Source organism: Ranitomeya imitator, chromosome 2 (genome assembly GCF_032444005.1).
Source record: "Ranitomeya imitator isolate aRanImi1 chromosome 2, aRanImi1.pri, whole genome shotgun sequence".
Taxonomy (NCBI): domain Eukaryota; kingdom Metazoa; phylum Chordata; class Amphibia; order Anura; family Dendrobatidae; genus Ranitomeya; species Ranitomeya imitator.
Genome location: NC_091283.1, coordinates 765,498,154 through 765,510,448, shown reverse-complemented (window position 1 = coordinate 765,510,448; position 12,295 = coordinate 765,498,154). Strand labels below are relative to the sequence as shown.

The 12,295-nt window shown below is 45.8% G+C and overlaps 1 protein-coding gene across 2 annotated transcripts in view; it reads left to right on the top strand.

Moving 5' to 3' along the window:
• MYPN (myopalladin) overlaps nucleotides 1-12,295 on the top strand; it is a 288,939-nt gene that overhangs the window by 165,204 nt on the left and 111,440 nt on the right. The gene's annotated exons all lie outside the window — the stretch shown is intronic.

The window sequence follows — 12,295 nt, the reverse complement described above, 5'->3', positions numbered from 1 at the left end:
TTATTTAAGTGCAATAGACATACTCATTATATTTGATATACATCTTTTTTTCCTTTTTGTGCCACTTTTTCTTCTTTCTTCCCTGCTCCACAACTAGGGCCAATAGGGCTAGCAGGGTGAGTCGTCGACAAGCGGGGGCACCATTGCGCAGGATCTAGGGTGCTAACCTCCGCTGATAGGTAGGGTAACTATAGGATACCATAGGGACAGGCACTTTGGTGGTGGTATGTGCGCAAATCACTTTTTTAATTAATTTAAATACTAAAAGTTGTATTTTAGTGTATCAAAAACTAGAGCAATTTTGTTTCAGTGACTCCCAATTTAGTATATACTCTCAGACCCAATTTTTTTGTTCTGTGAATATAATCCCAGCCTCCCCCCTACACTTGCAAAAAAAATGTTTGCAAGTAGCTTCCAAACCCCTGCTTTGCCCCAGTTTAGTTGCCTGCCTTTAGCTGCATTTGAAGTACAGATGATGGCAGTGAAAGGATCAGCACCATTCTCTTCCTCTGAGCATTGTATTAAGCAGAATAATCCCCTGCTGGAATGTTGCCCAACCCAGCAGGGCCACCATTATATGTATGTGTTTTTTGGTGGAAGAAATAACACTTGATTTTTTTTCCACCAAATATGATAGTCTGTGTTGGGCCCACACCATGCTGAGGACTGCTCGTGGAAATGTTGCTGCCGACTATCTGAAGGCAAATTATATAACACTTTTTGTGGTGGGCTGTTTTTAGGACATGCTGTATTTTTTAAAAGTGGAAGAAAAAGAGGTTAATTTGAGCTCCACTGCTGCTATTATGTCTCTCCAAGAAGACAGTAATCCCTGTATACAAATCAGTGCAAGCACATAGTGAAAAAAGTGGCAACATTGTCTTCTCCCAAAGCAAAAGTCCTTCCATATCAATTGATTTGAATAAAGGCAGATCGGATGTACATGTTGATATGGGTCCACACATTTGGCCAAGGATGAATTGAGGTTACTCATGTAATGAGCCTAAGATGACACTTCTAAAGCCAGAATGGCATAATGAGTATTCGGCATAAGAAATGTAATATTAGAAAGTATCAAACTGATCTGCAGTACCAGGCAGCAGCCACTACACAGTGTACGCATGCTCAGACTGACCCGTATAGCTGGAGAATCCTCTGGTGGGCCCCCCAAGTCAATGTTACTGGTGGACCATTGCCACCCCAGTCCAACACTGAGTGTACGGATCCATAGTGCCTACATAACCTTTACGTATGGCCACTGTTAGATCTGGTAAGAGCTCATCGGTGGGATTGCTGGGTGTTAGACCCCTACCGATATGTTATACGTTGAACACAATGGGCTTCTGACTGTTTTCAACTGTAAAATTAGGAAACTATCCTATAGATAGGTCATCAATATCCTAGTAAAGGAAATCCCTTTTCAAACATTGTTTCAGAAAGGATCCACTTACAGACAGCTGCAAACAGAACATGTATGGGAATATGACCTCAAGCAGCTCATGGTTCACTTTGATCGTTATGTATTTATAATCTTTGTCCTATTATATATCAGATAGCATCCATTGTCTTGACTTCAGTGCATATTATTATTTTTTGAACAGTAAGGTCGAAGACCAAGGGCTCATTCAGAAGTCCGTTTTCTCCACGTACAAGAAAAACAGACTGATTACGTTGATCAGACAGTGATCAGAGTGTGGTCCAAGTGTCAACATTTTTTCTTGTACGTGCAGAAAAAAAAAAGTTTCTCCACCTTCTCCTATGTGGCAGTCTGTGAAAATCAGAATGCACTTGGATGTCATCCGAGTGCGGTTTGCTTTTTTAACAAACCTATAGACTTGCACTGCCAATCATGATCCGAAGGCTCTGATCAAAGTTTAACATGTCCCCTTGATTCTCCGTGGACCAAATGGTCCCTAAAAAATGCCAGATATGTGAATGTCGCTATAGACTATTCCAGGTATGAGTGCTATCTGTTAAAAACATGGAGATCGCGTCTGAATGAGGCCCAAATGTAAGCTACCAGCAACCATTAGTCTTGTATTTCCTTGGGCTTGGAATATGGTTTTATGTCTTGCTCATAAAAATCCTTAATTCCTTCAAGACCCTAATTCGGAACAGCTACAAACCTTTAACCCTTCAACGTTCCTGATTCACATCTATACAAATATTTAAAAATAGAGGAATACATAAATACAAAACCAAAATTCCCCCTAACTTTCCCCAGAATAATCTCAAGTCTTCTAGATAATAATAATAAAAAAATATGGAGTACTAGATCAATCTATCAATGGTTCAATGACGACATAAACATTTCAAAAAACATAAATATACTTATATGGGAAAGGGACCTGAATATTTTATATTCCAATGAAAAATGGTCTCAAGTCCTGAAATGGATCTATTCATCAGCAACTTCATCAACTCCCTTCAAGGCTCATCTCTATTATTTTTACATATTATACAGACTTATGAAAAAAAGTAACTTTGGAAGAAAAAAATCCTTCTGACTTCTTATGATTCTTACAACAAATAAGGGGAATATTCAGTATGTACTGTAGATCTGACAAATCAGTTTCCATCTTGTCATTAGTTAAAAAAAACCAAAACCATTTACATGCTAATTGTAACTGCGCTCAAGCTGCCAAAATAATCACCTACCTAACTCCCTTTCATCTTTATACCATCTCAAGTTCATGCTTACAGCTCAACCCTAAACGTCTGGCAGATGCCTTCATATATCAGAGAAAGGGAATTTGCACAGTTGGCCCGATCCTGTCTTCAAGTTGCAACTGGAGCAAGGAATATTACATTTTTCTTTGCTATACATTAGCCAATCTATCGAACGTACCTATGCAAACTTATTTTTTTTATAACGTGTTTTGTCTTTGTATGATTGAACCGCGTCCGTATTATACTGTCTTAGGCCCCTTCATATGTACTGGTGATTTCTGTACTGGGAAAACAGTACTGGTGAGATCCGTGGTCCGTGTGCCATCCATGTGTACGAATGTGACATCCGTGTGTCCATGTGCTGTACATGCTGTCAAGTGTGACATGAATGGAATGAAATGCAACCTAGAAATTAAAGAGTTTTATGTATTAAAAAATGAATTTATTTATTTAAAAAAATAAATACAAGTACAGAAAAATAAGCCATCTATCTATCTTCCTCATCACTAGCTATCTCTATCTTTGAACATCTTTAATTTCTAGGCTGCTTTTCATTCCATATGTAACACCCCTTTAGGGCTACCACGGTACACTGGGTGTTATGGGGGGTCTCACTTCTCCAGGGCGCAGTGCCTCCACCCGAATCTTGATTGGAGTTCTCTCTCTGGGACTGCAGAAGGGCTATTATCTTCTGCCAGGGGCTGATTCGGGAAACCCCTGCCACTCTCAGTACACACTCACAGGGATCAGGAGTAAAACAGTTTAACAGGTTTATTGCTATGCAGCATAAATTAGATGGATTTAAAAGAATAACATGAAATACAAATAACTGTGCTCTGTCAAGGTCATATACACATCTCACTCTAATTCTACTTCAACCCTGCAAGTATAACGTAGTAGGGTTTTTTGTTTGTTTCTTCTAGTTTAACTCAGTCCAAACGTTGGGGCCCAGTTGCCGCGGATGCAGGCGCGCAAATTAAAACAGTTGGTGCACTTAGACGAATATAACTGGCAATAGTCTGAGCTGTAATGTACTCACTGTAAATAACGCTGGTAGGACCACAAGTCTCAGAAAGTCACTCACGGCACGTCTCTAACGGTCGGATGGTTCTCTGGACACCAGCTGGGGGCGGCCGGATTCAGTCCTTTATACGGTGGGAGTGCAGGCAGAAATCTCCAAGTTTTTGATGCAACTTGCTCCAGAGGGTAACACAAAGTCGCATTTTCTCCAGCAACATGAGTATATCCGGGAGGACAGCAACCCTGCAGCATGGGGCCAGGCAAGTCCCCCGTGCTCCGTCTCTCCCAACAAGATACCACGCTCTTTTCTTCCTGTGAATTCTTAGTTTCACTTTCTCCCCAGCTCCTGCCTCCAAGTCCCTCCTCCTCCAATCCAAGCTGTGTCATCTGACTCAAACAAGGATCCCTGGGAATTGTAGTCCACTGCAGCTCAGAGGAAAATCTGCTAATGTCTGTAGGTCCTGGTATAACAGCAGCTGCAAAGCTCTTCTTAGTGTCTGTAAATCCCAGTATACCAGTAGCTGCCCTAACAGTTCCCAGTGCAGGTGTTACACTCTCCCCCTGGTGAGTCATTGAAAGTGTCCCATCACGACATGAGGACTCACCACCTGAAACATGAATGGGGGTTAAAGCATCCTGACTAACACCAAATTTGCATGCACGCAAACCACCTCCTGGACACATAGGAGATACTGGGAAATAAGGCCAAACAGATTTTGAATTAAAGTGTATCAGCCGGGGGACCTCAGTGGTATGTCCCATTCTATCATAGGTCAGGATCATGGGTGGCCTAGTGTCCCGTTTGGGACGAGTGTGTACTGAGGGGGCCGCCTCCTCAGCTCCCGACTCTTGTCGGTCAAGAACGGGCTCCTCCAGGTGGATCTCTTCATTTAATAAATGTCCCTCTTCTGAACTCTCCCCCAATGGTGGGCAGAGCGCACTCGCCTCCTGACGAATGTCCTTTTTTTGTGTTTTCACGTCAGAAGTCTGGTTTTCAGGGCCCCCCCCTATGGGGCATGGGTCCTCAGTCCACCTGTAGCTCCATTGACCTTCAGATCCCCATTCATCCCCAGACTCGCTGTCACTTCCTCCTGAAGCAACTCCAGGCTGGGGTGGTTGTTGACACCTACGACTTCTCCTATTGCATGGAAGGTTTGTATGACCTCCTTGGGTTGGCAATGGCGGTAACAGGATGTTTTTTCCCACAGGCAACAAATGGTGTCGATGATAGGTTTTGACAGCTCCACTCCCTTTCTCGGGCTTCACTCTGTAGGCCGGGACACCAGGCAGCTTCTCCATCACCACATAAGGGTCAGTACACCACCGATCAGCAAGCTTATGCTTCCCAGGAAGACCTAGAAGTTGGATAAGAACTCTATCTCCAGGCAGTAAAACTTGTTCCCGAACTCTACAGTCGTAGCGAGTCTTATTGCGCTTCCCTGACCGACCAGAGGCCTGCTCTGCCAATCTGTACGCTTTTTCCAAATCTTCTTTTAGCTGGGACACATATTTTAAATAGGTCTTCCCATTAGAATTTTCAAAGGATGTCCCAAAACTAATATCCACTGGTAGCCGAGCTTTTCTTCCAAACATGAGAAAATAGGGCGAGTATCCCGTTGACTCATTTGTGGTGCAATTGTAGGCATGAACCAACTGACTCACAAGCCTGCTCCATTGTCCCTTCTTCCTGGGATCCAAAGTGCCTAACATGTTCAGAAGGGTACGGTTGAACCTCTCAGGTTGAGGGTCCCCTTGGGGGTGATACGGGGTGGTTCTGGATTTCTTGATCCCACAGATAGAGCATAGCTCCTTGATTAGTCTACTTTCGAAATCTCTTCCTTGATCGGTATGGATGCGGGCAGGCAGCCCATAATGCACGAAGAACTTTTCCCATAGTGTTTTTGCTACAGTAGTTGCCCTTTGATCTTTGGTGGGGTAGGCTTGGGCATATCGGGTGAAATGGTCAGTGACCACTAACACATTACTGACATTGCTTTCATCAGGCTCGATGGAGAGGAAATCAATGCACACTAGCTCAAGTGGGCCATCACTGGTAATGTTCACAAGGGGGGCTGTTCTCAAAGGCAAGGTTTTTCTCAACACACATCGGGAGCATGATTTGCAGTAGTCTTCAATATCCGCTTCCATCCGAGGCCAGTAAAATCGGTCAGCCACAAGACTCGTGGTCTTTTCGATGCCAAGATGTCCATGGTCATCATGCAGGGACTTCATGACCATCCTCCGGAATCGGGTGGGTAACACCAGCTGTCGGTGGACTCCTTCCTTCTGGCGCTTTGCCTCCCGGTATAGTAGTCCATTTCTTACTACCAGAGACTCTAGCTGCCGCGTCAGCAGGACAGATTCCTCTGTTCGTAATGCATTCTTTTCGGGCCTCCAGCCCCTCTTAACCCACCATCGGACCACCCCCACTGATCGATCCTCCTGCTGCGCCTTTTGGACTTGATTACGAGTCAGTTGAGGGAGAAAGTCTGGGGTTACATTTGTCACTTGGCAGTACAACAACGGGAGCGCTTCACTGGATACTCCTAGGAATTCAGCACAACCCTGCATAGGGAGAGCATTAGTTTGATGTCTATGGCACAGAGTCTTCACCTCAGGGGCAGGGACCTCTATCCATCCTCTTTCTTCTTCATTTAAGGGTTCTCTAGGCAGGCGAGAGAGTGTGTCTGCATCGATGTTACTAATCCCCGGTCGATATTTTAAGCTGAAATCGTACAAAGAGAGTGCGGCAAGCCACCGGTACCCCGTGGCATCCAGTTTTGCCGTGGTTCTCACGTAGGTTAATGGATTGTTGTCGGTATGAACCACAAAGGGTACCCCATAGAGGTAGCCATGCAGCGTGTCCACTACAGCCCATTTCAAGGCCAGAAACTCCAGTTTGTGGGCTGGGTAGTTGCGTTCACTGGGAGTCAATCCTCGACTAGTGTAGTAGACGGGATGCAGACAGCCTTCATGGTCTTGATAAAGAATCCCTCCTAGCCCGTCAAGAGAAGCATCTACATGTAACACATATGGTTTGCTGGGGTCTGCATAGGCCAACACTGGGGTTTGGGTCAAGCATGACTTCAATTTCTCGAATGCCTCATCGCATGCCGGTGTCCATCTATCCCCAAAAAGTTCATTAACTTTGAAGTAGACCTTCTTTCCTGACCTTGAGGAATGGGCTGTCCTCCTGGAAGGGGGATACCCCTGAGTAAGGGCAGTTAATGGCTTCGCAATCCGAGAGTACTGGGGTACAAATCTTCGGTAGTATCCGCAAAATCCTAAAAAGGACCTAAGCTCCTTCAGTTTGGTGGGTTTTGGCCAGTTTACAACAGCCTCCACTTTGGCGGGGTCGGTGGAAATTCCTTCTCTGCTGACTATGTGCCCCACATATTTCACAGTCGTCTGGCAAATCCGGCACTTATCAAGGGACAACTTCAACCCAGCCTCCTTCAACCGATCCAGCACCTTGAACAACCGCTGGTTGTGTTCTTCCAGAGTCTTCCCAAAAACAATTAGATCATCGAGATAAACCAGGACCTCACGTAAGTGCATGTCCCCCACTACTTTGTCCATACATCTCTGAAAAGTGGCCGGAGCACCTGTCAGTCCTTGAGGCAGTCTCTGAAACTCGAAGAACCCAATGGGGCAGATAAAAGCAGTCTTCTCTTGATCTTCTTTTGACATGGGTATCTGATAGTAGCCACTCCGGAGATCTAACACAGAAAACCATTGGCTCCCTTGCAAGCAATCCAAAGCTTCATCGATTCTGGGCACAGTGTACTGGTCGGGGATCGTACGCTTATTCAAGGTTCGATAATCCACACACATCCGAATAGCTCCATTTTTCTTTCGAGCTATCACAATGGGGGAAGCATAAGGGCTACTAGATTCTATGATGACTCCTGTGTCTAACATACCGCGTAGATGCTGCCTGACATCTTCGATATCTGCTGGAGCCAATCTTCGGGACCTCTCTCGAAAAGGCTTTTGATCCTTCAACCGAATGCGATGCTCCACTCCATGAGCGAGGCCCATGTCCCATTCACCTAGAGAAAAAACTGCACCTCGCATCATCAGGCCATCAATGACCAACCCCCTCTCTTCTCCTTTTAGCTCGCTTCCTTCAAAACAAGGGTCAAAGCTTTCAGGCCGTAGTTCCCTCTTCTCCTCCTCCGTTCTCACATAGGCCTCCAGGCAGACTGGGTGGATGGATAGGGTCTGCGAGTAATTTTCTCCCCCAACTTCCCGACACCACTGAGCTAACGTACGGAAGATGTTGGCATTTGTTCCCACTATGACAGGTGTTTGTCTCTCATCTGCCTCGGCCTCTGGGCAGATTAACACTATGATGGGTATCTCTTTATCCACTCCAACAGTCTCTGAGAATCGTAGCGTCACGGACACGTATCCTCTGTAGGGGTAGCTGTGCTACACCACGAGTCCAGACAACGGTTTCAGAGGCACTTTGGATAAATATCTCTTATACCATCCGTCAAAGATGATAGATACTTGAGACCCGCTATCCAGTAATACTGTGCAAGGTTGACCATTGATATATGCGGGGACATGTGGGGATGGTCCCACTAAACCTTCAGGCAGGGTTTTCGATGATGCACTATTAGATGGGGCGGTAGAGTAGGTCCTAGTTGCTGATGGGGGCTCAGTATGGGGTTCTACTGGCCCCCTTTCCCGTTTCCTGACTGCCTCTGAGGGTGATGGGGAAGCTGTGAAGAGTTCTTTGAGCTCCACCTCTTTGGACACTGACGAGCTATGTGGCCTGGACTCCCACAGACGAAGCACCCTTCTGGTTTCCTACTCTCCACTCTACCGAGATCTTCTTTCTCTCTTCCTGAAACCAGTGTTTTCTGCTCGGCTACCTCCGCAACACTTTGAAGTCGCTGTATTGTCTTGGCCTGAGCACTTAACAGTTGTGTAATCTGCTCCCCCTGTTTCTCGATGACTTTCAACAGTTCTATGTGTCGGCATTCGGCTTCTGGCTTCAAGGCAACAGTAGTCACCCGAGGGGATGCCTTCTCTCTTGCGGCCAAAATAACCTCCTCCTTCCGAACTTCCTTAAGCAACTCATGAAAAGATCCAGGAATCTTCTCTCTATCACAAGACCTCATCCGCTGGGCAATTGGATCATGAGTGAGAGCTCCTCTGAGTACTTGTTCCAGGCGACACTGATCAACTTCTTGAGGGCTGATGCCACCTTTAGCTACTATTCTATGAACCAGCTTATCTAGTCGGTATAAATAGTCGGACATCTGCTCATCTGGCTGTTGGTAGGTGGTACGGAGTTTAAAGAGTAGATCAGTAGCATCTTCAGGTGATCCAAAAGCATCTTCTAAAGCACTCATATAATCTTGATAAGTTGCCAGAGGCTTGCTCCGCCAAGCAGCCTGCACCACCTCCATAGCAGTACCCTTCAAGCTCTCTACTATTCTCTGCCTCTTTACAGCATCAGTGCACTGCCACTCTTCTAGGCACTGTAAAGTGACATCCCTCCAAGTATCATATCCTTCTTCTCCAGTAGGGGTGGGGAGGGCACCCGAGAAAATTCTTAGACGGTAGTTCCCTTCTGGCTGCATCTTGGCAAACTGACTGACTAACTTTTCCATAGCTGTCATAAGCACATCAGCAGGGGCCGCTGTCTCTTCAGGACGGAATCTAGGTGGAGTAGAAGGTGGAGATATACTAGTCTTTCTAGGCTGAGTGGTTGATTCCTGTTGCCGGGTCTCAACTTCGGACTCAGTAGGCCAAGTGATCTGCCATTGTCGACCATACTCTGAAGACACAACTACCATAGAGGGGAAGTATTCTTTCCTCAAGATCTGCCCGGTTGAAATCAGGGCTGTGGGTAATTGTCCCCCCTTTTCCTTCCGGCGATCAACCACTTTAGGGTGGGCAAGTTCAGTGAGTCGGTTAACTATTTCCAGTATCTCTTCATCAGACGCATCACAGAGCTCACCACTCACTGCAAAGTTTGTTTGGCGGGAACATCCATCTCTTCACACCATAAATACACTTCTTGTTCTGTTAAAGTCTCCATAGTAAATACTCCTGTGTTAGTTCTAGATCTCAGCAGTGCCTCCACTGTAACACCCCTTTAGGGCTACCACAGTACACTGGGTGTTATGGGGGTCTCACCTCTCCAGGGCGCAGTGCCTCCACCCGAATCTTGATTGGAGTTCTCTCTCTGGGACTGCAGAAGGGCTATTATCTTCTGCCAGGGGCTGATTTGGGAAACCCCTGCCACTCTCAGTACACACTCACAGGGATCAGGAGTAAAACAGTTTAACAGGTTTATTGCTATGCAGCATAAATTAGATGGATTTAAAAGAATAACATGAAATACAAATAACTGTGCTCTGTCAAGGTCATATACACATCTCACTCTAATTCTACTTCAACCCTGCAAGTATAACGTAGTAGGGTTTTTTGTTTGTTTCTTCTAGTTTAACTCAGTCCAAACGTTGGGGCCCAGTTGCCGCGGATGCAGGCGCGCAAATTAAAACAGTTGGTGCACTTAGACGAATATAACTGGCAATAGTCTGAGCTGTAATGTACTCACTGTAAATAACGCTGGTAGGACCACAAGTCTCAGAAAGTCACTCACGGCACGTCTCTAACGGTCGGATGGTTCTCTGGACACCAGCTGGGGGCGGCCGGATTCAGTCCTTTATACGGTGGGAGTGCAGGCAGAAATCTCCAAGTTTTTGATGCAACTTGCTCCAGAGGGTAACACAAAGTCGCACTCTCTCCAGCAACACGAGTATATCCGGGAGGACAGCAACCCTGCAGCATGGGGCCAGGCAAGTCCCCCGTGCTCCGTCTCTCCCAACAAGATACCACGCTCTTTTCTTCCTGTGAATTCTTAGTTTCACTTTCTCCTCAGCTCCTGCCTCCAAGTCCCTCCTCCTCCAATCCAAGCTGTGTCATCTGACTCAAACAAGGATCCCTGGGAATTGTAGTCCACTGCAGCTCAGAGGAAAATCTGCTAATGTCTGTAGGTCCTGGTATAACAGCAGCTGCAAAGCTCTTCTTAGTGTCTGTAAATCCCAGTATACCAGTAGTTGCCCTAACAGTTCCCAGTGCAGGTGTTACACATACATGTCACACTGACAGCACACGGATCATGGATGTCACATGGACACAGGCCGAGGATCTCACCAGTACTGGTTTTTCCAGTACAGGAGTCACCAGGACGCGTGAAGGAGGCCTCATAGAGTATCTACTGATTTCTTGCACAGTGGTGCATTGTGCATAGATGCTTATAAGATAATGTGGGTTCATTCTAATTCCTCATATTCTCTTTTCTTTCTTTATCACAGCAAACGCTAAAGTTAACACATTTTTAGGATATCAATACAGTATTTCATTAGTGGGCTCTTTTATAATTCCCTTCATACGTACGATTTGGTTAGGATATGTCACCAAGACTCAGGAACAGCATTAATAATTTAATGAATGAGATTGAGACAGATGTGAAGCTATGGACTTAAGACCCCCATACACAGTAGACCATTGTGTATGGGGACACTGGCCAATTGATCGTTGGGGTGGAGATGTGCATCAGGCATGTCTAAAGCTACTTTCACCCTTCCGTCTTTTGTCCTCCGTTGCAATCCGTCGTTATGGGCAAAAAACGGATCCTGCAAATGTGTTTGCAGGATGCGTTTTTTGCCCATACACTTGTATTAGCGATAGATCGCGACGGATGGGCACACGTCGCATCCGTCGTGCGACGGATTCGTCGTGTTTTGGCGGACGCGATGCACAAAAAACGTTCAATGTAACGTCTTTGTGTGCGACGTGTCCGCCATCTTCGACCGCGCATGCGCGGCCGAAACTCCGCACCCTCCTCCCCAGACTGCAGAATGGGCAGCGGATGCGTTGAAAAACTGCATCCGCTGCCCACATCTTGCATTTATTTCACAACGTCCGTCGGCCCGACGCATTGCGATGAGCCAGTAACGATGGAAGTGTGAAAGTAGCCTAATACTGCCGAATACTTTGTACTGCCAGAGAGGAGCAGCCACCGGCTTTTTCCTCGAGAACATACAAGCGTGTGGGAGAGATGACCAAAATCACTGCCACCTAAAAGATCAGCCATCTAATGTGTATGGGGGGCCTTAAGAGCTCGGTGATATGAAAAATGACACGCTATAGCAAATTGAATGGTAATCTGTAGTTGTTGGTGTTATTACCATTTGGAATATGAATCTCACTTGATTTCTAGATTTAAAGGAGTTGTCCACTACTAGGACAACCCCTTTGTGATCTTAATGTTTGCCCATGTTAAAATAAAAACATTTTTACTTACCTCCCGTGCCATGTATAAGTAATCAAGAGGAAGTGAGCAGCTATCACCTCCTCTTGATTACATATTCATCCAGAGGATACTTATATGCCTGAAGGAGGAGACAGTGATGCCAGCTCTGGTTGGGCACAGGGCTCACATGTCATAATAACCTCACAAGTGCCGACACCACTGGAATGGCGCCAGCACAGGAGTATAAATGTTTATATTTTAACGGGGGAAAACATTCAGATCACCAAGGGGTTGTCATAGTTGTGGACAACCCATTTAAAATCTTGA